Source organism: Mixophyes fleayi, chromosome 9 (assembly GCF_038048845.1).
Source record: "Mixophyes fleayi isolate aMixFle1 chromosome 9, aMixFle1.hap1, whole genome shotgun sequence".
NCBI classification, from domain to species: domain Eukaryota; kingdom Metazoa; phylum Chordata; class Amphibia; order Anura; family Limnodynastidae; genus Mixophyes; species Mixophyes fleayi.
In genome coordinates, this window is record NC_134410.1 from 123,926,715 (window position 1) to 123,951,888 (window position 25,174).

The following is a 25,174-nucleotide window of genomic DNA, read 5'->3' on the forward strand; positions in this document are numbered from 1 at the left end:
ACAGAAGTAACTTCCAACAGTTAGACGCCAGACGTCGCCTTTTATGCGAATGGACTAAATGACTATTGGGATTTGCCAGATCTGTGCCTACAAGGTCACAGCCCACCAGCGGATGTACTTGTCAACTACATAAATCTGTGGTTAAGGGTGAAAATTTTGCAGCAGGACGCACAGTTCAGACAGAGGACCGCGGTCCTGTTACTAAACAGTATTCTACACGAGTACAAGAGTCGGTCCCAGCCCTCAGATCTATCATTATTACCAAAGAGCCGGAAAGCTACAACAACCCAGGAATTTCCGGAGATTTTGAAATAATGTAAAGAAGAGGATCCTACTTCATTCCTGTGCTGAACAAGAGAAGATCAATCCGTTCGTGCAGAACATGTTTCGAGTGTGCTGGCACGGAGCCAGGTTTACGCTGCTTCCAAATTTAACATTTTTATTTTCCATGACAATTTTGTATATTAAATCCAGAGCCCAGCACAAAGGAGCCTTTGAAACGCCAACGCAATGCACTAGACGTGATCTATTCCTGTCCTGTAATTGTTCTGAGTCTGTGCCACCTAGGAGGTTACTGTACAGAGCGGAGGGACGGGCGAGGAGGCCGGGCCTTGTTCCTGGAAACGAAAAGTGCTCCTTCCACTATATAACTCTCAGTCTGTGGCTTCCTGCTGCCTCCATTCCCCTCCTCACATCATGTCACTGCCCCTGTCACATGCAGCCCTGTCCTCACTTACACATCACTCATCTCCTGATATACTCTGTGCTGCTGGGGACCCTGCTCCTTCCACTATATAACTCTCAGTCTGTGGCTTCCTGCTGCCTCCATTCCCCTCCTCAAATCAGGTCACTGCCTCTCTTACATGCAGCCTTGTCCTCACTAACACATCACTCATCTCCTGATATACTCTGTGCTGCTGGGGGACCCTGGTCCTTCCACTATATAACTCTCAGTCTGTGGCTTCCTGCTGCCTCCATTCCTCTCCTCACATCATGTCACTGCCCCTGTCACATGCAGCCCTGTCCTCACTAACACATCACTCATCTCCTGATATACTCTGTGCTGCTGGGGGACCCTGCTTCTTCCACTTATATAACTCTCAGTCTGTGGCTTCCTGCTGCCTCCATTCCCCTCCTCACATCATGTCACTGCCCCTGTCACATGCAGCCCTGTCCTCACTTACACATCACTCATCTCCTGATATACTCTGTGCTGCTGGGGACCCTGCTCCTTCCACTATATAACTCTCAGTCTGTGGCTTCCTGCTGCCTCCATTCCCCTCCTCAAATCAGGTCACTGCCTCTCTTACATGCAGCCTTGTCCTCACTAACACATCACTCATCTCCTGATATACTCTGTGCTGCTGGAGGATCCTGCTCCTTCCACTATATAACTCTCAGTTTTTGGCTTCCTGCTGCCTCCATTCCCCTCCTCACATCATGTCACTGCCCCTGTCACATGCAGCCCTGTCCTCACTAACACATCACTCATCTCCAGATATACTCTGTGCTGCTGGAGGACCCGGCTCCTTCCACTATATAACTCTCAGTCTGTGGCTTCCTGCTGCCTCCATTCCCCTCCTCACATCATGTCACTGCCCCTGTCACATGCAGCCCTGTCCTCACTAACACATAACTCATCTCCTGATATACTCTGTGCTGCTGGAGGACCCTGCTCCTTCCACTATATAACTCTCAGTCTGTGACTTCCTGCTGCCTCCATTCCCCTCCTCACATCATGTCACTGCCCCTGTCACATGCAGCCTTGTCCTCACTAACACATCACTCATCTCCAGATATACTCTGTGCTGCTGGAGGACCATGCTCCTTCCACTATATAACTCTCAGTCTGTGGCTTCCTGCTGCCTCCATTCCCCTCCTCACATCCTGTCACTGCCCCTGTCACATGCCGCCCTGTCCTCACTAACACATCACTCATCTCCTGATATACTCTGTGCTGCTGGGGGACCCTGCTCCTTCCACTATATAACTCTCAGTCTGTGGCTTCCTGCTGCCTCCATTCCCCTCCTCACATCATGTCACTGCCCCTGTCACATGCAGCCCTGTCCTCACTAACACAATCACTCATCTCCTGATATACTCTGTGCTGCTGGGGACCCTGCTCCTTCCACTATATAACTCTCAGTCTGTGACTTCCTGCTGCCTCCATTACCCTCCTCATATCATGTCACTGCCCCTGTCACATGCAGCCCTGTCCTCACTAACACATCACTCATCTCCTGATATACTCTGTGCTGCTGGGGGACCCTGCTCCTTCCACTATATAACTCTCAGTCTGTGGCTTCCTGCTGCCTCCATTCCTCTCCTCACATCATGTCACTGCCCCTGTCACATGCAGCCCTGTCCTCTCTAACACATCAATCATCTCCTCCTATACTCTGTGCTGCTGTGAATATCCTGATGATCTGATTGGGTACAGGTAGTTGTAGCCCGCTAAGTACAAAACAGGTGACACATGGATGACTATGCGATGAGAATTGATGGCAAAAGGGTTTCAGACCCCAGTCTAACATGTTTTAACAATCTCTGGAATACGACATTCTATTATAATCTTATAAAATTCCGACTACAAGTACAATGGAATCAGTAGACAACACATCTTTAAAAAATAACGAACCTCAAGGCCAGTTACCCACTGAGTTTTGTTGATAAGAAACGACTATTAATACAATATAGCAAAGATTTATTTCCCATGTTTTCTCTGCTTCTATATGAAGTTTTTTATTATTGTATTTAATGTACACACTTTTTAGACAACAACTATTTCAGTTTGCTTCATGTTCTCCTGAATTAAACTTAGGAAGTATCAGCAATCAGTGGGCAACTACAAAAGAGAAAAAGTTAAGCCCCGGAGGAGCCGATCGCTCCTCTGTTTTCTGACGACTATAGAAACTGGATTGGAAATGACCAGCATCTTATTCCCCTCGATTTATTTACGAACCTCCGTCACACAGCAGATGCTTTATTACAGATTGAACGGACGAGATAAAGCTTAAAAAAAAATAAAAAAAAATATAACGTTATTTATCCAAGGGGAAGGATATCACAGAGTCATAAATTGTTCAGTGGCAACTTTGGCAGGAAATTTTTCGCGTTCCCGGACGAGTCACTGGAAATTAAATTCTGCGATCTAACAATCCGCACGTGAAACTTACTGGAAGAATTAGAAAAAAGAAATAATATCTATAAAGAAAGAATTTCCAAAAATGAGCACATCCGAGTGCTAAAGATATTTTCAAACCAGATGCAAACTTTCTAATGCGAGCCAGACTATTGAACGGAATTGCTGAAACAAGGCAAAGATTTTTCTAAAGGGAATCTAAAGCAAATCTTTCTTACATGTCTAACAAAGACAGATGTGGCCTTCATATCAGGCATCTGGACTACAAAAAAAACATTTGTCTATGGAGCATACACTAAATCTTGGGCAGCTCTGCAACGTTTTACTGCAACTTTAAAGAGGTTCTTACCATAAGGTTTCCCCATCCGATCCCCCCCTTGAGAGAGCACTTCTTGGTGAATGCAACTCGAAGTTCAAATAGAGTTCACTGAATTCGATGAAGAAAGCTTTGAGAATTCAGAGCCAACGCTCAATGAACATGCCCACAGCACATCTTGTCTGGTGTCCATATTCCATCCAGCGTTCCCATTGTGTGTACCGCCATTCCTTTTATCCATAGGCTTTAATATTTGCCGTAGCGACAGGATTTGAAGCAAGTGACATAAGTCACAGACGAGGAAAACTATTACATATAATACTTAAAAAGAGATTTTACCATTTTGTTTATCCAGAGGTCTTAGGTCAGTTTATAAATAAAAAGATATTTAGCACCTAAAGTGATGCGGTTACCGGCGTTAATTTAGTCCTCAACCTTAATTGCAAAAAATTCAGCACCAATTACCACAGTGCTTGCTTCTGTTAGCAATATAACAAACCCATACCAAGTGAAACCGGATGGGCTTACTTCATTCTTTCTGCACAGTTTATCCTGGTGTCTTTCTAACCGTCAGTAACCTGGTGTCTTTCTCACCGTTTCATGGTCAAAACTTTTGAGAATGACACAAATATTATTTTTCACAATCTCTGCTGCCTCAGTTTTTATGATGGCAATTTGCATATACTCCAGAGTGTCATGAAGAGTGATCAGATGAATTGCAATTGATTTCAAAGTCCCTCTTTGCCATGACAATGAACTTTATCCCAAAAACATTTCCACTGTATTTCAGCCCTGCCACAAAAGGACCAGCTGACATCAGGTCAGTGATTCTCTCGTTTACACAGGTGAGAGTGTTAATGAGGACAAGGCTGGAGATCACTCTGTCATGCTGATTGGGTTAGAATAACAGACTGGAACCTTTAAAAGGAGGGTGGTGCTTGAAATCATTGTTCTTCCTCTGTTAACCATGGTTATCTGCAAGGAAACATTTGCAGTCATCATTACTTTGCACAAAAAGAGCTTCACAGGCAAGGATATTGCTGCAAGTAAGATTGCACCTAAATCAACCATTTATCGTATCATCAAGAACTTCAAGGAGAGAGGTTCAATAATTGTGAAGAAGGCTTCAGGGCACCAAAGAACATCTAGCAAGCGCCAGGACAGTCACCTAAAGTTGATTCAGCTGCAGGATGCTGGCACCACCAGTGCAGAGCTTGCTCAGATATGGCAGCAGGCAGGTGCGAGTGCATCTGCACGCACAGTGAGGTGAAGACTTTTGGAGGAACGCCTGGTGTCAAGAAGGCCAGCAAAGAAGCCACTTCTCTCCAGGTAAAACATCAGGGACAGACTGATATTTTGCAAAAGGTACAGGGATTGGACTGCTGAGGACGGGGGTAGAGTCATTTTCTCTGATGAATCCCCTTTCAGATTGTTAGGGGCATCTGGAAAAACGCTTGTCCGGAGAAGGAAAGGTGAGCACTACCATCAGTCCTGTGTCATGCCAACAGTAAAGCGTCCTAAGACCATTCATGTGTGGGGTTGCTTCTCAGCCATGGGAGTGGGCTCACTCACAGTTTTGCCTAAGAACACAGCCATGAATAAAGAATGGTACCAAAACATCCTCCAACTTCTCCCAACCATCCAAGAACAGTTTGGTGATGAACAATGCCTTTTCCAGCATGATGGAGCACCTTGCCATAAGGAAAAAGTGATAACGAAATGGCCAGGAAACTGCCCAGAACTTAATCCCATTGAGAACTTGTGGTTAATCCTCCAGAGGCGGGTGGACAAACAAAAACCCACAAATTCTGGCAAACTCCAAGCATTGATTAGGTAAGAATGGGCGGCCATCAGTCAGTATGTGGCCCAGAAGTTGATTGACAGCATGCCAGGGCGAACTGCAGAAGTCTTCAAAAAGAGGGGTCAACACTGCAAATTTTGACTCTTTGTAATGTAATTGTCAATAAAAGCCTTTGACACTTATGAAATGCTTGTAATGTTACTTCAGTATACCATAGCAGCATCTGACAAAAAGGTCTAAAAACACTGAAGCAGCAAACTTTGTGAAAACGAATACTTGTGTCATTCTCAAAACTTTTAGCCATGACTGTACAGATGGTATACTGCATAACATGATCAGACAGGGCTCTTTATATACTCTTTCTAACGTATGTTGGTAGGGTGTAAGCCAGCCCCCTGATCCTAGCTGGCACCACAAAGACTGAGATATTACTTTCAATATTTAGCATCAGGATGTAATATGTTCTCTAAACCTGTATTTAACGCAATTAAACAGAATTCACATCAATCTGTGATTTCCTATTTACTTTCTGTTACTTTATTCATGTAGTTCACCTATCTTTATAACAGGACAGGATACACAGGATAAAAAAAAGTAATGACCCCCTGCTCTGTATTCAGGCTACAAATATGTGTTAGTCACTCACATGAAAAGACTTGGGGCTAGATTTACTAAGCAGGTTTGAAAAAGTTGGGATGTTGCCTATAGCAACCAATCAGATTCTAGCTGTCATTTTGTAGAAGGTACTAAATAAATGACAGCTAGAATCTGATTGGTTGCTATAGGCAACATCCCCACTTTTTCAAACCCGCAGTTTAGTAAATCTAGCCCTTAATTAGCATGGGATTTCCTTTCTTACAAAAAACAAATTACCGCCAACACATGCCTTCTGTATCAGAAATCAATACAGTTCCAATACAAAAATCAGTACATTTGCAACGATAAACATCAACACACTGCGTCACTAATTGAAATCACTGTATACAATAAGTTATTTATAAGTGATCCAGCCACACCAAGGTCACAGAAATAATGGCACTATGTCTAACTATTTCTTACCGCTGTTACGGCCTCTCACACGCACCAAAAAAGGTAAAAGGTTTCAAATCTTCCCAAACTGCCGTTTTAGATTTCAGTGGGGGATAGATTTAGGTTAAGCTTTGTCTTCAGTGTTGGCGCCATTTTGCGTAGGATAATTGAGTGTTTGTCAGGCAAATAAGGACTCCGGGAAAATGTCTGACACAGAAGTTTCTGCTTGCGAAAACAGTAACTTAGGTTTTGAGTTTGCATCCAGCAGATGAAAGATCCACAGTAGTGATCTTCGTGTATCAGGTGTGCGATATCAGCGCAACTTGCGTATAGCGATCAGATGAGCAAGATTGGTGTGACTGATATATTGATCAGCATGCATCACGTTCTTATCATTGTAGGAATAAGCAAGTTATTTATTGCAATTTATTTTTCTTTATAGCAATACATTTCTTAACATTGTAATCATGATCGTTAACACCCAATCCTAACCCTGGTCCAATCAGCGCATCTCTAGCTCACAAAGTCCTGCACAAACTACTGGCATGTCATTGGATGTCCTGTATATAATACCTAGACACATCTGTTAAATATCTACCATAATATTACGGTGGGCGAGCGGAGAAAGATATCGGAAGTGATAAATAAAATGTTCACTGGTCACATAATATAACTGGATGAAGAGGAGCAGGGGAGGGGAGAAAAAGGTGTCCAGCGCAATTACAAAATCTCTTAGGGCTAGATTTACTAAGCTGCGGGTTTGAAAAAGTGGGGATGTTGCCTATAGCAACCAATCAGATTCTAGCTTTCATTTATTTAGTACATTCTGCAAAATGACAGCTAGAATCTGATTGGTTGCTATAGGCAACATCCCCACTTTTTCAAACCCGCAGTTTAGTAAATCTAGCCCTTAAGGTCATTAATGAACCTGCAGAAATGCAGTACTATAGGGAAAACGTATCTCACCCTACTTTTGTGCCGAAGTGCAAAGTTCTGCAGACCAAGATGGATCAGTTGTGTGGTTCAGGGATGTTCCTTAATAAGTATGGATTATGTGTAACAGAAAGAGGGGAGAAAAAGGGGGGGTGGAGAGAAACTTGAATATAAGCAGAGAGAGATTACAAATCTGGGATTAGATTTATCAAACTGCGGGTTTGGAAAAGTGGAGATGTTGCCTATAGCAACCAATCAGATTCTAGCTATCATTTATTTAGTGCATTCTACAAAATGACAGCTAGAATCTGATTGGTTGCTATAGGCAACATCTCCACTTTTTCAAACCCGCAGTTTAGTAAATATACGCCCTGATGTGTGACGATTCTCTCTGGAAGAGAGCGTCAGTCCTAGCAATCTGCAAATAGGTGACCTCTTAACGGCATGAGCCGGGGTGAAAAGTTTCGGAAAAATAAATAAATTTTGAAATAGTGAAAAGAAACTAAAATTGACATTGTAGTTTCGAGCAGATTGCAATTACAGTACTAGACTTTTTCTTTTTCTTTTAATATGGTCATGTAAATGAAACATTATAATTTCATGGCACACGGATATCCTCATCATCATCATTTATTTATATAGCGCCAGCAGATTCCGTAGCGCTTTACAAATAGGAACAAACATTAATAAAACAATACTGGGTAATACATACAGACAGAGAGGTAAAAGGGGCCCTGCTCGCAAGCTAACAATCTATGGGACAATGATTTGATACACAAGGGTAAGTGCTACATCATATTGCACATTGGACCAGCTAGAATGCGTAGTTAAAACGTATTTCGTGGGCTGTGTGATCAGTCACACAGCAATGTTGGTCAGAGGGTTGTTGTCTTGTGTTAGCTGTGTAGAGGGTAGTAATAGGGTAACCGAGGGAGATTAAGAGGGTGGTTGAGGAATATTATAAGCTTGCCCGAGGAGCTGGGTTTTCAGAGAACATTTGAAGGTTTGAAGTCTGGAGGAAAGTCTTACTGTGCGAGGGAGGGAATTCCACAAAGTGGGTGCAGCCCAAAAATACGGGAATGGGAGGAAGTGATGAAAGCGGAAGAGAGACGCAGATCTTGTGCAGAACGGAGGTGTCGAGTAGAAGAAACAAAACATAAAAAAGCCAAAACGCTACAAAGCAGCAGCACAGAATTTGGCAGAGAGAATTAAAAAAGAAAAACATATATATCATAATCTACAATAGCTCCAACCATAACAGCCTCCACCCTTAATCAGCATTGATGAGGCTTCATTAGGGATTAAATACAGATAATACAAATCAAGCTGTGGCAAACAAGATGAAAAAGCAAATCTAAAAAATTAATTTTTAAAAAATACCATTCCAATATGTCCTTATACCACTATCCAGCCATTTAGCATAAACCGAGCTGTACCGTGAATATGCGCATTAAATGGAAGGGTTATGCCAGGGATGGGTGAAGGTTGGTGATGGTAGAGAAGAGTTTCGATGTTGAAAAATTCTGAATAATAAGGACATAAGTTTTCAGTTAATATACGCGGTTCCCGGCTACAGGCGTTTGGCAGTGTAAATACTGGAACTGTGCAGACAATAATGTATCTTCTTCTTAAGTTTAAACCTTTACACTTAACAATCCTTTATACTTACTTGTAAGATCCCTACAGCTTAGACTTTTAATTTCCCCTTTAAACCCCCCCCCGTGGTCTGTTACGGGCAGCTCTTCCCAGCGACCAGTCATTACGTACTTCTGAGAACAGACTGTGACATTCTCTAGAACTAATTTCAATCACTGGGCTAAGGAGACAATTCGAAGCTGTTGATAGGAGGCAAGGGAGGAACCAGAGGAGCAATGAGCGGTGGATCCTCACAGAGGCCAGATGCATAGACATTATAAACTTTACATTATTGTTTTTGGTGTTTCTTTTTGTTTTTGTTTTTCAAAAAAAATAACAAAACAAAACAAATGTAGTACAATGGCAGGGCTCAATTTTGGCATTATGGCGAGCGAATTTCATATTTGTTTTTTCTAAATTAAACCTCTGTCAAACTCAACAAAACTCACTTGTGTTTTTACGGATATAGTAAAAACACACAAAATGCTACTTCTTGGATCTCTGAAACCTATGTGTATTTCTGTGAATCTGTTAAAGACAACCCCTCTCCCCCCCACAAAAAAAATTGCTCCCTCCAGTTGGCCTGGTTGGGTGCTATTATCATGCTAATCAGGCTGTTTAGTATGCTAATGACCCAGCTAACATGATAATCATAACCCCCTCCAACAGAGGACCTTAAATGTTTATTTATAAGGCCCTCTGTTGGAGGTTGTTGCAGATTTAAGGGGCACTAAACAGGAAATGTTAAGAGGCACATGGTACCTTTGACACGTAAACACAAAAAAGGAAGTTCCCATACATACAGTGTAAAGCTAGGTACACACTACAGAAATTTCGACCAACTTTTTATGCAGAGCGATTTTCCATGGGATCGATGGTCCGATCGCTCGGTCCATGGACTGCATACACACTAGCCTTGTTTAGGACGATAAAGGGAAGAGCGGACGTCCCTTTAGCGACTTTTTACAGCCATGTTGTCGTGAGCAATGACTGTAATTTCGTACTCACTGTTGTGGATCGGTCGGAAGTTTATACACACTACACAGTGGAAACGAGATTGGAACGAAAATATTTAACGGTACGACCAACCAAATGAGGCGACAATCGTCCATTTGGGCAGACTTTCGACCATCGTGTCACTGCACACACTGACCCGACTTTTGAACGAGCGGTCGTATGTCGGCTGTTTGAGCCGATTATTGGACGAAAACAGTGTAGTGTGTACCCAGCTTAAGAAACTGCTCACACAAACTATTGTCCTCATCAACGCAGGTGGCCATTTCTGGTCGGGGGGGGGGGGGGGGGGGGTTGCAGAGACAATATTTAGCCTATGAATTCACTAGTAACCAATGAACCAATGACATCACTGAGGTATAAAAGGCATAAAATGAATGGGCTGCATTTAGTTTACCGAAAACGGACGAGACAAATTGTAACAAATATTTATAGATTTTAAAGAAAATAGCAGCCCCTGAGGAGTTAATTCCGGACGGCATCGCTCTTGAGACCGATGCTGGAACCAAATCACCAGGTTTAAAAAAGCAACAAAGAGGAAAACATAAAACAAAAAAGATTATGCAATATCGCAGGTAACTTAGCCTTCATTAGAAGTCGTTTTAACTTTCTGATTTTTAATAAGTTACTTTTTACATATCTATCCGGTTTTAAACCTGTCTGTGCACCTCTGGGCTCTGCAACGTACAACAAAACACGTCAAACCTTGTCTTTGTGTACTGTAAACTCAACATTTACTTCAATAAAAAAAGGAAATAAAAAAAAAAAGAAATTCAAAAACAGAAACAGATGCCAACAGGAAGTGTGAACCAATACCTGGAATGTCTGAGATTCTATTTCTAGTGCAAAAGTATCATTCTGTTATCAGCCATTAAAGACCGACGGAGATACATTGTGTTTGGTCGAGTTATATGCAACTGGGTAGACACACCAGGAGGGGTAAAACAAATGATTGATGATCTAGGTAGACTAGAGGAATGGTCAGAGAGTGACAGCTACAGTTTAATGCAAAAAAATGCAAAATAATGTACTTGGGTCTCAAAAACCCAAAGGCTAAATATAGTATTAATGACACTATAATGGAAACTACAGAGGAGGAAAGGGATCTAGGAGTCACTATTTCAGGTGACATAAAGGCAGGTAAGTAGTGTAACAAAGCAATGAGGAAGGTAAGTCAGATGCTTGGTTACATAGGGAGAGGAATCAGTAGCAGAAAGAAGTAATAATGTCACTGTATAGGTCATTGGTACGGCCTCATCTAGAATACTGTGTTCAGTTCTGGAGGCCGTATCTCCAGAGGGATATAAATACATTACAGACTGTACAAAGAAGGGCAACTAACATGGTGCATGGTCTACAGCACAAAACTTACCCGGAGAGACTAAAAGATCTTATTATGTATAGTTTGGAGCAGAGAAGGGAACATGATAGAAACTTTCAAATATATCAAAGGTTATTACAAGGTGCAGGAGGGAAACATTCTACAAAGGAAGAGAAGTATTAGAACACGAGGACATGTACTGACACTGGGGGGAAGAGAAGTATTAGAACACGAGGACATGTACTGACACTGGGGGGAAGAGAAGTATTAGAACACGAGGACATGTACTGACACTGGGGGGAAGAGAAGTATTAGAACACGAGGACATGTACTGACACTGGGGGAAGAGAAGTATTAGAACACGAGGACATGTACTGACACTGGGGGGAAGAGAAGTATTAGAACACGAGGACATGTACTGACACTGGGGGGAAGAGAAGTATTAGAACACGAGGACATGTACTGACACTGGAGGGAAGAGTAGTATTAGAACACGAGGACATGTACGGACACTGGGGGGAAGAGAAGTATTAGAACACGAGGACATGTACTGACACTGGAGGGAAGAGTAGTATTAGAACACGAGGACATGTACTGACACTGGGGGGAAGAGAAGTATTAGAACACGAGGACATGCACTGACACTGGGGGGAAGAGAAGTATTAGAACACGAGGACATGTACTGACACTGGGGGGAAGAGAAGTATTAGAACACGAGGACATGTACTGACACTGGAGGGAAGAGAAGTATTAGAACACGAGGACATGCACTGACACTGGGGGGAAGAGAAGTATTAGAACACGAAGACATGTACTGACACTGGGGGGAAGAGAAGTATTAGAACACGAGGACATGTACTGACACTGGGGGGAAGAGAAGTATTAGAACACGAGGACATGCACTGACACTGGAGGGAAGAGAAGTATTAGAACACGAGGACATGTACTGACACTGGAGGGAAGAGAAGTATTAGAACACAAGGACATGTACTGACACTGGGGGGGAAGAGAAGTATTAGAACACGAGGACATGTACTGACACTGGGGGGAAGAGAAGTATTAGAACACGAGGACATGCACTGACACTGGGGGGAAGAGAAGTATTAGAACACGAGGACATGTACTGACACTGGGGGGAAGAGAAGTATTAGAACACGAGGACATGTACTGACACTGGGGGAAGAGAAGTATTAGAACACGAGGACATGTACTGACACTGGGGGAAGTAGGTTCAAAGGAAATGTGAGGAATAATGACTTCACAGAAAGGGTAGTAGATAAGTGGAATAGCCTCCATCAGAGGTGGTAGAGGGTAATACAGTACAGCAATGTAAACATGCTTGGGATAGACATAAGGATATCGTTACAGAGATCTAAGGATCAAACAGAGTTTGAAGTCACCATAGGTTAAAATACGGGCAAACTAGATGGACCAAGTGGTTCTTATCTACCGTCAAATTCTATGTTGCTATGTCAGAAAATATTATTTCTCTGTAATCCCTTTATTATTTTCAGTTTTGCTCATTAAAACTTTTACATATATAGTCACGGGAAGAAGAAAGGGTACAGCATTTTGAACCTTCATATCAGGACACAATTAATTATCTGGACTTTATACGTCAAATTTTAAAAAATATAATCTAACAAATGACCAATAAACGATTTGCCTTTGTCATTAGTCAATACAACACGTAGAAGCCCCATGAGACCACCTGTGTATAAAAGCAGAACCTTAGGATGGTCAGTGTGGAGTAATCAGGGTTTAAGCAAGTTACCAGGCCAAGGAAAATAAAGACATCGGCAATGATCTGAGAGAAGCCATAGTTCCGGCTCGCCAGTCTGGAGAGTGTTACAAGGACATTGCCGAACAATTCATCCTCTTCTAGTGAGATTGCCTTCAGTGTTCTCCATTTGTAAAGAGTCCAACCTTCCCAGGGGTGGGGTTGTCCCCATTAATTCACCCAAAGATCAGACCGGGAGGATGCTCAAAGAAAAAAATCACAAAAACCCAAAAAGCCACATCAAGGGATCTACAAGCCTCGGTTAACATGAGAAATGGTAATGTCTACGACTACCGTTGGACAAAGTCAACAAGCATGGCTCTCAAGGAAGGGCGTAAGACCCTACTCTCCAAACATACAAAGTGATCGACTTAGGTCTGCAAAGTTGCAATCGAACGAAACACAAGACTTCTTGTCTGTCCAGAGGACACCGTTCCAGATATTGATGATGTTGTTTGATCTTAATACACAACACCATGTTTGCCAAAAACCCATCACAGCGTATCACCTCAAGAACCTTATATCAACCGTTAAACACCATGATGGAGGGCTGATGATTAAGGGTGTTTTGCAGACACAGGACCCGGAAGCCCCACCATCTTTGAGTCCACCATGAACTCCTCTTTATACCAGTAGCTGGATATACAAAGCTTTCCACATGTGGTTTTGTCGTGTTGGCTTATTTATTTATTTTTTTATGTTAAAGAAGTAAAATCTGTTATGTCTCTTGTCAGATTACATTTCATCAAATATTAGGACACGTTGAGGACTACAGAAGTAGTTACTTTGTAATTATCACTCAAAAGGGGATTAATGGGCTAACCTTTATTTTGTTCAATGATAAGTGATAGAAATGTTCGATTACTAGAGAACTGATGGAAAACTGTAGAGGGGAGATCAGAATTATCTTGTAAGTTTGCAAAGTGGGAAATATTCTTGTATTAGTTAAATCAATCAAGAATCTAAAGTTGCAAAATTGGCCTTCAGCCAGCATGGAGGAGGGGAAAGGGGTGTGTCTATCCCAGACTTCGCCACACCCCCATTCTCTCTATGTGTCGGAATACTCGCCAGGGCTCCATTATCCATACACCCCAAGGCACCCTCCTCCGCACATCCCAAGGCTCCGTTCTATTCACACCCCAAGGCTCCGTTGTCCGCACACCCCAAGGCTCCATTCTCCGTACACCCCAAGGCTCCTTCCTCCGCACACCCCAAGGCTCCACTCTATGTACACCCCAAGGCACCCTCCTTCACACACCCCAAGGCTCCGTTCTCCACACAACCCAAGGCACCCTCCTCCGCACACCCCAGTGCTCCGTTCTTCGCACAACCCAAGGGACCATCCTCGGCACGCCCCAAGGCACCCTCCTCCGCACACCCCAAGGCTCGGTTCTCTGTACACCCCAAGGCACCCTCCTCCGCACGTCCCAAGGCTCCGGTCTCTGTACATCCCAAGGCACCCTCCTCCGCACGCCCCAAGGCTCCGTTCTCTGTACACCCCAAGGCACCCTCCTCCGCACGCCCCAAGGCTCCGTTCTCTGTACACCCCAAGGCACCCTCCTCCGCACGTCCCAAGGCTCCGGTCTCTGTACATCCCAAGGCACCCTCCTCCGCACACCCCAAGGCTCCGTTCTCTGCACATCCCAAGGCACCCTCCTCCGCACGCCCCAAGGCTCCGTTCTCTGCACATCCCAAGGCACCCTCCTCTGCACGCCCCAAGGCTCTATTCTCAACACGCCCCAAGGCTCCGTTCTACGCACGTCCCAAGGCACCCTCCTCCGCACGCCCCAAGGCTCCGTTCTCCACACACCCCAGGCACCCTCCTCTGCACGCCCCAAGGCTCTATTCTCAACACGCCCCAAGGCTCCGTTCTACGCACGTCCCAAGGCACCCTCCTCCGCACGCCCCAAGGCTCCGTTCTCTGCACACCCCAAGGCACCCTCCTCCGCACGCCCCAAGGCTCTATTCTCAACACGCCCCAAGGCTCTGTTCTCTGCACATCCCAAGGCACCCTCCTCCGCACGCCCCAAGGCTCCGTTCTCTGCACACCCCAAGGCACCCTCCTCTGCACGCCCCAAGGCTCCTTTCTCTGTACACCCCAAGGCACCCTCCTCCGCACGTCCCAAGGCTCCGGTCTCTGTACATCCCAAGGCACCCTCCTCCGCACGCCCCAAGGCTCCGTTCTCTGCACATCCCAAGGCACCCTCCTCTGCACGCCCCAAGGCTCTATTCTCAACACGCCCCAAGGCTCCGTTCTACGCACGTCCCAAGGCACCCTCCTCCGCACGCCCCAAGGCTCCGTTCTCCACACACCCCAGGCACCCTCCTCTGCACGCCCCAAGGCTCTATTCTCAACACGCCCCAAGGCTCCGTTCTACGCACGTCCCAAGGCACCCTCCTCCGCACGCCCCAAGGCTCTATTCTCAACACGCCCCAAGGCTCTGTTCTCTGCACATCCCAAGGCACCCTCCTCCGCACGCCCCAAGGCTCCGTTCTCTGCACACCCCAAGGCACCCTCCTCTGCACGCCCCAAGGCTCCTTTCTCTGGACACCCCAAGGCACCCTCCTCCGCACACCCCAAGGCTCCGTTCTCTGCACACCCCAAGGCACCCTCCTCCGCACGCCCCAAGGCTCCTTTCTCTGCACATCCCAAGGCACCCTCCTCTGCACGCCCCAAGGCTCCTTTCTCTGGACACCCCAAGGCACCCTCCTCCGCGCGCCCCAAGGCTCCGTTCTCTGCACACCCCAAGGCACCCTCCTCCGCACGTCCCAAGGCTCCGTTCTCCACACACCCCAGGCACCCTCCTCCGCACGCCCCAAGGCTCTATTCTCAACACGCCCCAAGGCTCCGTTCTACGCACGTCCCAAGGCACCCTCCTCCGCACACCCCAAGGCCCCCTCCTCCGCACACCACAAAGCACCCTTCTCCGCACGTCCCAAGGCTCCGGTCTCTGGACACCACAAGGCCCCCTCCTCCGCACACCACAAGGCCCCCTCCTCCGCACACCACAAGGCCCCCTCCTCCGCACACCACAAGGCCCCCTCCTCCGCACACCACAAGGCCCCCTCCTCCGCACACCACAAGGCCCCCTCCTCCGCACACCACAAAGCACCCTTCTCCGCACGTCCCAAGGCTCCGGTCTCTGTACACCCCAAGGCAATTTTTAGAACTATGGGGGTAAAAAAACTTGAATTTCGGTCTTGTCAGTGTTCATTCTGAAATTGGATAGAAGAACAAATTGTTGGATCTCTCCAAGTACCACTGGGCTGGGTAATCAGAGCCTCGGATACAGACAACAGAATATCAGAGATTAAAAGAACTTTAAAATATCATGACTTTTCAAGAGTGTTTTAAACATTTTCTTTACCTTTACAATTTTTACCAATTTAAAAGATACGTCGTGAAATTTTATTTAATAAGGGAAAAAGTTTGCTTCCTTTTTTTTAAAACATTCACTACAAAGTAAATAAAAGAAGCTATAAAAGATTTAAGTAACAAACATTATTTCCATCTTTATCCTAGCACTCCCTTGTCTCTCCTGCCCGAGAGTTTCTGAAAAATTTGGTAAAGTTTTTAGGGTGAAAAAAAGGAAAAATTTACAGAAAAACAAAAAATTGGCTTTCGAGCAACACAAAAAGAAACACAGATCTCATTAACGAACAATTGAAAGTCCCGATGAGGATGCAGATTCATGTGTACAGACCTACACAATTTACTTTCAGACCCACGATCCTCACCAAATCAACAGATGTGCTTTGGTACGACAAAACAGGATCGTGGGAGCGTAGACACTAATGCAATATCTGACCAAACGGTCGTGAATTGTGTGATCTGCACGATAATTGTATAGATGTGTACCCAGCCAAGGACATATGGAGCCTGACACCGAGAATCATGTATAACCCACATGTGGGACGATACAGAAGACAAGAGGAACAGACATAGTAACATGGGACATTTATTTACAACATAAAAGGCTTGAGGAAAAATGTGAGTTATGTGTAACGAATATTTTCAAACACACCTTAATGAATTCTTTATAAAAAAAATAAAAAACAAGATATTGTCTACAAATGTTAAAAATCTGCTTGAAGGACACTGTATCAAGACATTTTAACAGGGGTTTTAAAACTTTTTGGGAGGTGGATGGGGGGGGTGGAGAAACTACCCTCAGGCTGGTACATTAAAGGGTGCTCCTCAACCGACACCTCTGCTGTTTGATCGGTGTAGCTGACCTTTGTGGTTGGTCCAAAGCTCAGGAGCTCTACTAACTCAGTCAGAGATTGAAACCCTAATGCTACCCAAAACGATACAAAATATAAAATATTATTTACCTGCTCCCCTTGATTTCACCTGTCTTGCAGGTCAACCAAATGCATTTAACGTCTCAAGCTGCAAATACCCTCTCTTGTTTAGCCCCCGTCCTTGAATGGAAAGTTAGCAGAGGGGTTTGTAAACCCTGGCCTGGTGATAGGATTGTTAGAAGTTTCGGAGGACCCAACAGAACGATTAGCCTTTACGGTAGCCTACAGACTATTTCATATAATAAGCTTAGATATGTAATATTTGCCAACGATAGGCATGAGAGTCCTCGCTGAAGAATGGCCATGTTACAAGTTTTCCGGGTAAGGATAGGCAGCGTTTCTGCATTGGTTGTAGGTAGCCGATCTCGTCTGTAGGCAGCTAGTATATAAACCGGGTCATTCAGGGTATGTGCCTGTGTTTGAACTGAACAACATGAACATTTGATACTGTCCAGTTTCTGCCTGTTGGGACTTCGATATTGTTATATTTTCATCCAAACCACAACGTTAACATTTACGATATAGACCCGGTTACTTAGGAGTGCCCCACATCACAATCTCTACGCAGATAATGGATGTCCGACGTTGGCGATCTCACGAGAGGTCGCTTGGAGGATTCAAGTGGTCTATAAATCTCCTTCGTCAATACCAGCTCAGTATCTGCACAAGAATAATCTGTATAATTACTAGCATTAAATTAAGGCTGGAAATTTTAATGATTTATCGCTATATGGTTAGAATAAATCTGCCTGGTTCTCTGTAGAGAATATGGAATTGGAAGATAGATGCCCTTTCCAACCTCCAGCGTGGAAACGCCGCCCTCGTCCAATATGGAGATCGGTGATCAATAGAAGGTCGATAAATGCATAAATTATATCTCGGTGCGATGAGAGCTAGTTCACACGTACGCACTGGGAGAAAGTTGCATTTTTAATATGCTTCTCCTGCATCGGGTCTCTTCTAAAATACAATCAATCGTTAAGATTAAAATTTTAGAACGTGGCGGTGGGAACAGCACTATCGATTCCTATTTTGAATGCATTTATCATGAATTTATTAATGCATAAAAAGTGCATCAAAAGCCAATATGAGCATACGAGTCAGGGAAAGTTGAGGCATATACAAGAGGTACTATTTGGATTCAGGTTTCAGCAAACAACAGAAAATAAAGCAAGGGATATTAATTAGAGCAAGGTTGGAATACAATTCCCTAAAACAAAAATAATGACGTATATAACATTGATTGGAATCTTTCTCAGGCATATTAAAGTCCGAAACAAGATTTTTTTTCATTTATTTTTTTTTAAAAAAAAAAAAAAACTTTCTTAATGAGCACAAACTAGCGCCAATTATCCGCTGTTAATAAACGTATAAAAAGCACGTTAAAATATAGGTCTAATAAGTGTCAAGGATGTCATGCTGATGTGGCACTTAATGTGACTTAAATGCAATTTAAATATATACATACACAGTGCCTTGAAGACATTTTCAGCCCCCAACTCATTTTCATGCCGTAGGTTGTGAATTTTAAATAGTTTGAAATAAGAAGAGTAGCAATTAAAATAAATGTTTCTAGAACCTTTTCACTACTAATTACTAGAAAACGAAAAACAGAAATGACTAAAATGTAAAAACTGCCAAGGAAGAACCCAAAAGTTTATAAACACCCAACTGGATACATTAGAAATGTGATAGATATTCTTGAGGTGCGAGAAGACTAAAGAGTGTGTGTGGGGGGGGGGGGGGGCAGGGGCAAACGCAGGGTTTGTAGAGGGGAGTTTCCACACCACGCCGCCAGTGGGCGTGACCAGAATGCATGGGGGCATGGCTATAATATTAGACAGCACTTGGCTGCTCTCCAACTCTTCCTATTTCCATAATATACAGGGGCAATGCTGTGTGCACTACTGTTAGGTGCACTAAGCTCTCCCTTTTCAAGCAGAGCCGTGTGAAGCGGGGGCAGGGTCGAGCCACCTCAATTATACAGTGCCCCAGAATTGGAGGGGGGTTTCCAGGCACTAGGAAACACCCCCCCCCCCCCCCTCGCTTTGCCTATGTGGGGGGGGGTCGGTGGAACAATGGTCTTTCAACGGGATAATGAACAAAGCCTCACCAAAACAGCAACACTGGAGGGGCTAAGAATGAAGAGAATAGACATTGTCTAACCATCCAGAGTTGTGACCTTAATACCAGCAAAAATGTGTGACAAGACATCCTAGTTGCCAGGCAGCCGTCTATCCCCAACTAACCTGAACCCAACTTGAGAAAATTTTTCCTTAAAGTACGGGGGGGATAAAAAAGGAACAGGGGGCCCTGAAAAACACTGTACATGCATCATCCGAAAAGTTGGGATTTCATTTTTTCCATTTGAAGGCGCTTTCCGCCATTTGAAGCACCATGCTTAAAATTTACTAAAACATTTTAAAATACCCCCATCTTTCACCCACGCTGCCCGTGGCACTTCCATCTTCATTAAATTGTCTAGCAGAGCTCCTCATCGTAACTGCCGGAAGAAACTATTGGTGATCATGTCCGAGTGCTTATTTTGTCTTTAAACAATGGAACCTTTCTTACGAAAGTAAAAATTAGGGGCTCACACACTTTGTGTTCACTGGTCGGGACCCTACTTATGTCTGCAGAGGTTAATGTATTGGGGGGGAGCTCACTGGATGCGCCGCGCGCCTTTGACAGCGTTCTTACTCTGAGCCACTTTCATTGCAATCTGGCTGGATCAATATGCAATCTGCGACTTTTAACCTCGTATATGAAACTCTTATTTTCCTATAGATCGTAGGCCTGCGAGCAGGGCCCCTCTCTTACCCAGTCTTATTTCATTACCGTGCACGTTCCCAATTGTAAAAGCATTGTGGAGTGTGCGATATGTTTATAATAATAATAAAAAAAAGAGCCACAATTCCTAAGAGCATTGTGCTTTCACGAGCAAACAGCCCCAGCCATTTTATTTGTGGATTGCAGGATCTTAAAAGATTCTGGACGACTCCTTTAAAGCACAAAATTGTGCAATTTAAAACAAAAAATATTTAAAAATCATACTTCCATCTATAGAAAATCTTTGCTCCTTAAAGGACCACTGTACCCCCCAAACTAAAACGACCAGATATGAAGGTAAAATACACAGCCCACAGCAGCGCTGTGAAAAAAAAATAAAGAATTCGCTTGTCACTCTCTTAAAGAAAGCTGAAGCTCATCAAAAATATTTAGGCCAATGTCCTAACTGGATGCCGGTCAAAAAAAAAAACAGAGAATGCAGTCATCTAAGCTACTGTGACATCACGGAACCTGCATATGAATGAACCTATCCTGACAACGCTTTTCTGGGAAACAAGTCTAAAAAGCTGTTAAGCACTCTGTGTCTGCTCAGACGTCCCTCCTGCCACTATCGCAGAATTACAGTATGCAGCCAACATAGACTATACAAATGAATTGTATGTAAAGTCAGCATTGAAAGAATTTATGTAAGGAATGTAAAAAAATATAATAATTATATTTGAAAATCAATATTTATATAAATAATTATTATTTCATGATCACTTAAAAGCATTATGCATTCTTAAATCACCTTTTATACATGTGCGTATACTGCAGTCTGTTCTGTGTGTCTACGTACGGCAAATACTGCGTAGGCAGGGCGTATTTACACCCAGAAACAAATTAAAATTAATCTCGAAATCTGCTTGCATTTGAATACTGTCGGAACTACGGACAAGTTCCCTTGCTTTTTTTTTTTTCCAAACGCAACTTATGTGCAAGTTGCGTTCGTACATGAATCAGGACCCTACGTGACTTCATTAAGTTTTCAAGAAGTCGACACTGGGATTCCAATCCACTTGATTGCAAGCTTCAATGGCAGGGTATGATGCGCATGACTACGTATTCTCTGTACAGCGCTGCGTAATCCGATTGGCGCCATAAAAGCGATAATAGGTAATGTTAGGTATGATACTCTACTGAGCGTCACTGCTATGATTGTTCATTTATAAGTGCCCCTAATTGTATTAACTTTAAATAGTATTTGCACATGTCATTCTGTATTGATCTTCATCATTGCCCACAGGCCTCAATTAATATAAAAAGATAAAACATACTCTATTTATAAGACTAGACTTATTTTTCTCTTTTATAGAACGTACAGTAAATATATGTCGTTATTCTGCTCAGATTGCCATTTCAGTTTAGTTTCGTAACTATTAAGGGAGCAGCCATGTTGATACTTCTGCAGATATAATTTAAATATCCAGAGACTTCATGAAAACGGTGCCCTTTAAAATGTCTGTATAAAGCATTTCCCATGCAGGTTTCAGAAAATAGCAACAAAATCTAAAAAAAAAAAAATTATTCCCAGTTTAATTGCAATCTATACATTTTAAAGCCTTTTTGTTAAAAAAAAACAACAAAAAAAAACAGTAAATTATTTTTTAAATGAAGATTTTTTTTTTCAGTTAAGTAAAAAACAAAAAGCAAAAACAAACAAGTTGAATTGCACTACTGATAAAGTACATCAAATGGCAGTGGTAAATTGCAGAGCTCACATCCCAGTGAGAAATTTAGCATGTCATCTGCAGCGGGAAATGTCAATAGAAAATTCCCCTCCCCTTGGATTTGGAAATATTTCACAAGGTATGGAAAATTCTACATATATCATTTTGCAAATGCTTCAATTTAAAAAAAAAAGTTAAAAAAGTTTAACTTTATTTAAAATATTAACTATAGAGTTACAAAATATTGATAAGAATTTTAAACAATTTCTCAACCAATGAAAAGTTATAAGGCACCAGAACTAATTATCACAAATTCCACGTTTCCTCTACACCAGATTTGCGCACATTATGGGTTGCGTTCGCACAATCTGTTTTCGGGACCCCTCAATCGCCGGAGATGCAAAAACGTTCTATTGTAAAACGCTGCTTTTCCAGTTTCAGAACAATAGCGCACTGACGCTTGTGGTCCCAGGTATTAACCGCTGAACTAGATGGCGTTAGGCGATGGATATACACATTATTACTATAGAAAGCAAATCCTATAATGAACAAATTCCATAATTATAGAGAGAAATAATCAGGAATGGGTTATAATTCCTCAAGGAAAACAGTTACACAACTCCATACATTCACCTCTTTACACAAAGAAATACAAAATGCACAATATGTTTTATGTATTATCATGTTTATTAAAGATTAACTAAAATATTGAATCGTGGCCTATATGTTAAAATGGAAAAAATAAATAAAGTGGAATTGATGAAAACGACAGGTCGTCAAAGCAGAACTTATATTCATCATGTTTTAGTTCTATAGCGCCAACATGTTATGTAGCAAGGTACAACCTGAGACTGTTTCTTCATTCACATCACTTAATGCCCCCCCCCCTTGTGAAATCTATAAGGTCCCAAGGCAGCAATTATGCAGACAGGTGACAATTACATCATGTGCGTGCTTTGCACCAAAATAGATGGAGCACAAAATATTGATTTTTCAAAATAAGAAAATAATAATAACCAAGGTCAATATTAAACATAAATTTAACAAATTCATTCACCTATTTTAACTCAATAAATTTTACCAAAGCGTTCCCCAATTTGTACACAATAAATACAATAAAAACACAAGAGTTTAAAAAATATATATATAAAATATTTAAGGCAAATGTTTATTTGACAGGGTACTAGATTAGCAAAATTATATCAGAGATGCAAGCAATTGCATACAAAGGACACAGTTTTACATACTTTAAAACTTAAGTAGTTATAGGGTTAAAATAAAATGTAGGGGGGTGGGGTGTTGTCCCATAACAAACATTGAAAAAGTGGCCAGTTTAAAAAATAAATAAATAAATTTAACCACAAAACCTAAACTAAAAATAAACTATAGAAACAAAGTAAACACTAAACTCAAATATTACCATTCACAAAACTATTCAGGAAATGCCATAGGAGGTTGTTTCAAAAATTTGTGAATGCCTATTTCAAAACTGGGACGGAACACATTTAAAAAAAAAAAAAAAGCAAAAGAATAAAATAAAAAAATTTCAGCATTCAAAATAAACATACATTTCTAACTGCAAATGCAAACTAAAAAAATGACAGTGGACACTGCATATATTAGCTTCAAATTGCTGGGAGCACATGAAAAAGCTTAAATTTTCCAATCACAGGGAAGAAAAACTAGTCTAAAACCAGCAAACGGTTAAACAGAAACAAAAAAAGAAAAAAAAAAGGAAAGATTTCAATTCTACTTCTGCAGCCACAATGAACAAAATTAATTAAAATTTAATTCAATATGGCAGACACTGGTTGAATAAACTGTACCACACGTATATGGGTTGCATTGTCAAAACATATGTATAACGTCAACACACGAAGGGTAAAACTATTATTGTTATTAGAAAATAAACCTTGACATTAGTGGATTTCACAATCAAGGCAAAATTTCATTTAGCAGCCTAGATACAATCAATGCTGGTTATAAACAATCAGTCTCTGCTCTTAAACTTTAGCTATTTTCCACAGAGAATTTTATGCAAAAACAATTCCTAACACAAAACCTAGTTCAGTCTTATGTACAACAAATGAATGCATCACACACAAAACTAAAATAATCCTGTTCTATAATTTATTTTGCAAAAAATTAAATTTCAATTTCAATTCTTTTTTTCTTTTAATTTTTTTTTGGGTGTGCCCTCACAACATTACAGATTGCATTTATTTATTTTTCTCCCCCCAATGCAGAAATCCAGACATCTCCTTTTACTCAGTAACAGCAGGATGATATGATAAATGTATAAATCACTTCATCTTTGCTGAAATAATTGAAAATTTCATATTTTTTTTTCCTTCTTGTCCACAAGTGCTGCACTGCACCCACACATTTGTTTATTTTTTTTCTCTTACGGTGGTTGCACCCAAATCTAAATTTTTAAGATGGGGAAAAAAAAATATTTATTGCAATTGAAAATTCACTTGGAAAAAAAATATAAAATACAATATTTCAATTTGGGGCTGGCTGGGTGAAGGGTAAAGAAGGGGGGGCGCAGATCACCCCCTACATGCGGTGTGACAGGGGTACCCCTCCGAGCTGGGAGAGCCCCGGGCTGAGGAAATTAAAGTTTTGGGAATTTTTTTGGGGGGGGGGAAAAAAAATGAGAGAAATAATTGTTTATTTCCAGTGAATTTCTCCATTTGGGGGACGCTCTCCTGCAGGTGGCGGTGTGTAATGGAATAAATCTGCCTTTTAGAAAAAAAAAATTGGGAAAAAAAATTGAGAGAGGAATCAGGCCTGAGATGGGGGGAGGGGGGCAGGGGGCACTGGGGGGGAGGGGTGGTTTTTGGGGGGCTGTGCAGGATTCCTGGAGACCCCAACTTAGATTTAGAGGAATAAATGTCAGATTTATGTTGTGTAATTTAGTTTAGGATGTAAAATGAAGAGTACAGGGGGGGCTGGGGAGGATTAGGGTGGGGGGGGGGGGCTCCCTGCAGAGACCCCTGAGGATCACAGTGAGGGGGGGGTATTATCACACTGACCCCCCCCAGGACACAGACGTTACACTCCCTGTATATGAGCAGTGTTGGGGGTAACAGGGGGCTCCGGGGGGGGGGGGGGGGGCAGGAGGCACTATGACCCCCCCCCCCAGTATATCCAGTCCCCCCTCTCCCCGTACACCCCCCGCCCCCCCCCCCACATGCCCGGAGCCCGGGATGTGGGGGCCCCGCTCGGGGTGAGGGGCCCCCGGTGAGGAGTTGGGGGTCCGGCGGACTTACCTTGTCGGCGGAGCAGGGGCGGCTCTCCGGGCCGGCTGGGTGCGATCAGTCCCCGGCTCCCTGGCAGCCTCGGCCCGGGGAGAGTTGAGCGGATCGGGCTGGAGGAGGAGGAGGCTGGAGGGGG

General features: G+C 42.9%; 1 protein-coding gene across 5 annotated transcripts in view; it reads right to left on the reverse strand.

The window, feature by feature from the left end:
- The window catches only part of ZNF618 (zinc finger protein 618), a 91,014-nt gene extending 65,840 nt beyond the window's left edge, over positions 1-25,174 (reverse strand). For 4 of the 5 annotated variants that reach the window (XM_075185497.1, XM_075185499.1, XM_075185498.1 and 1 more), the window contains exon 1: positions 25,051-25,173. The gene's annotated coding sequence lies outside the window, so the exon portion shown is untranslated. Of the gene's footprint in view, positions 1-25,050 lie in introns of all 5 variants that reach the window. The other variant, XM_075185500.1, reaches the window with a different exon arrangement.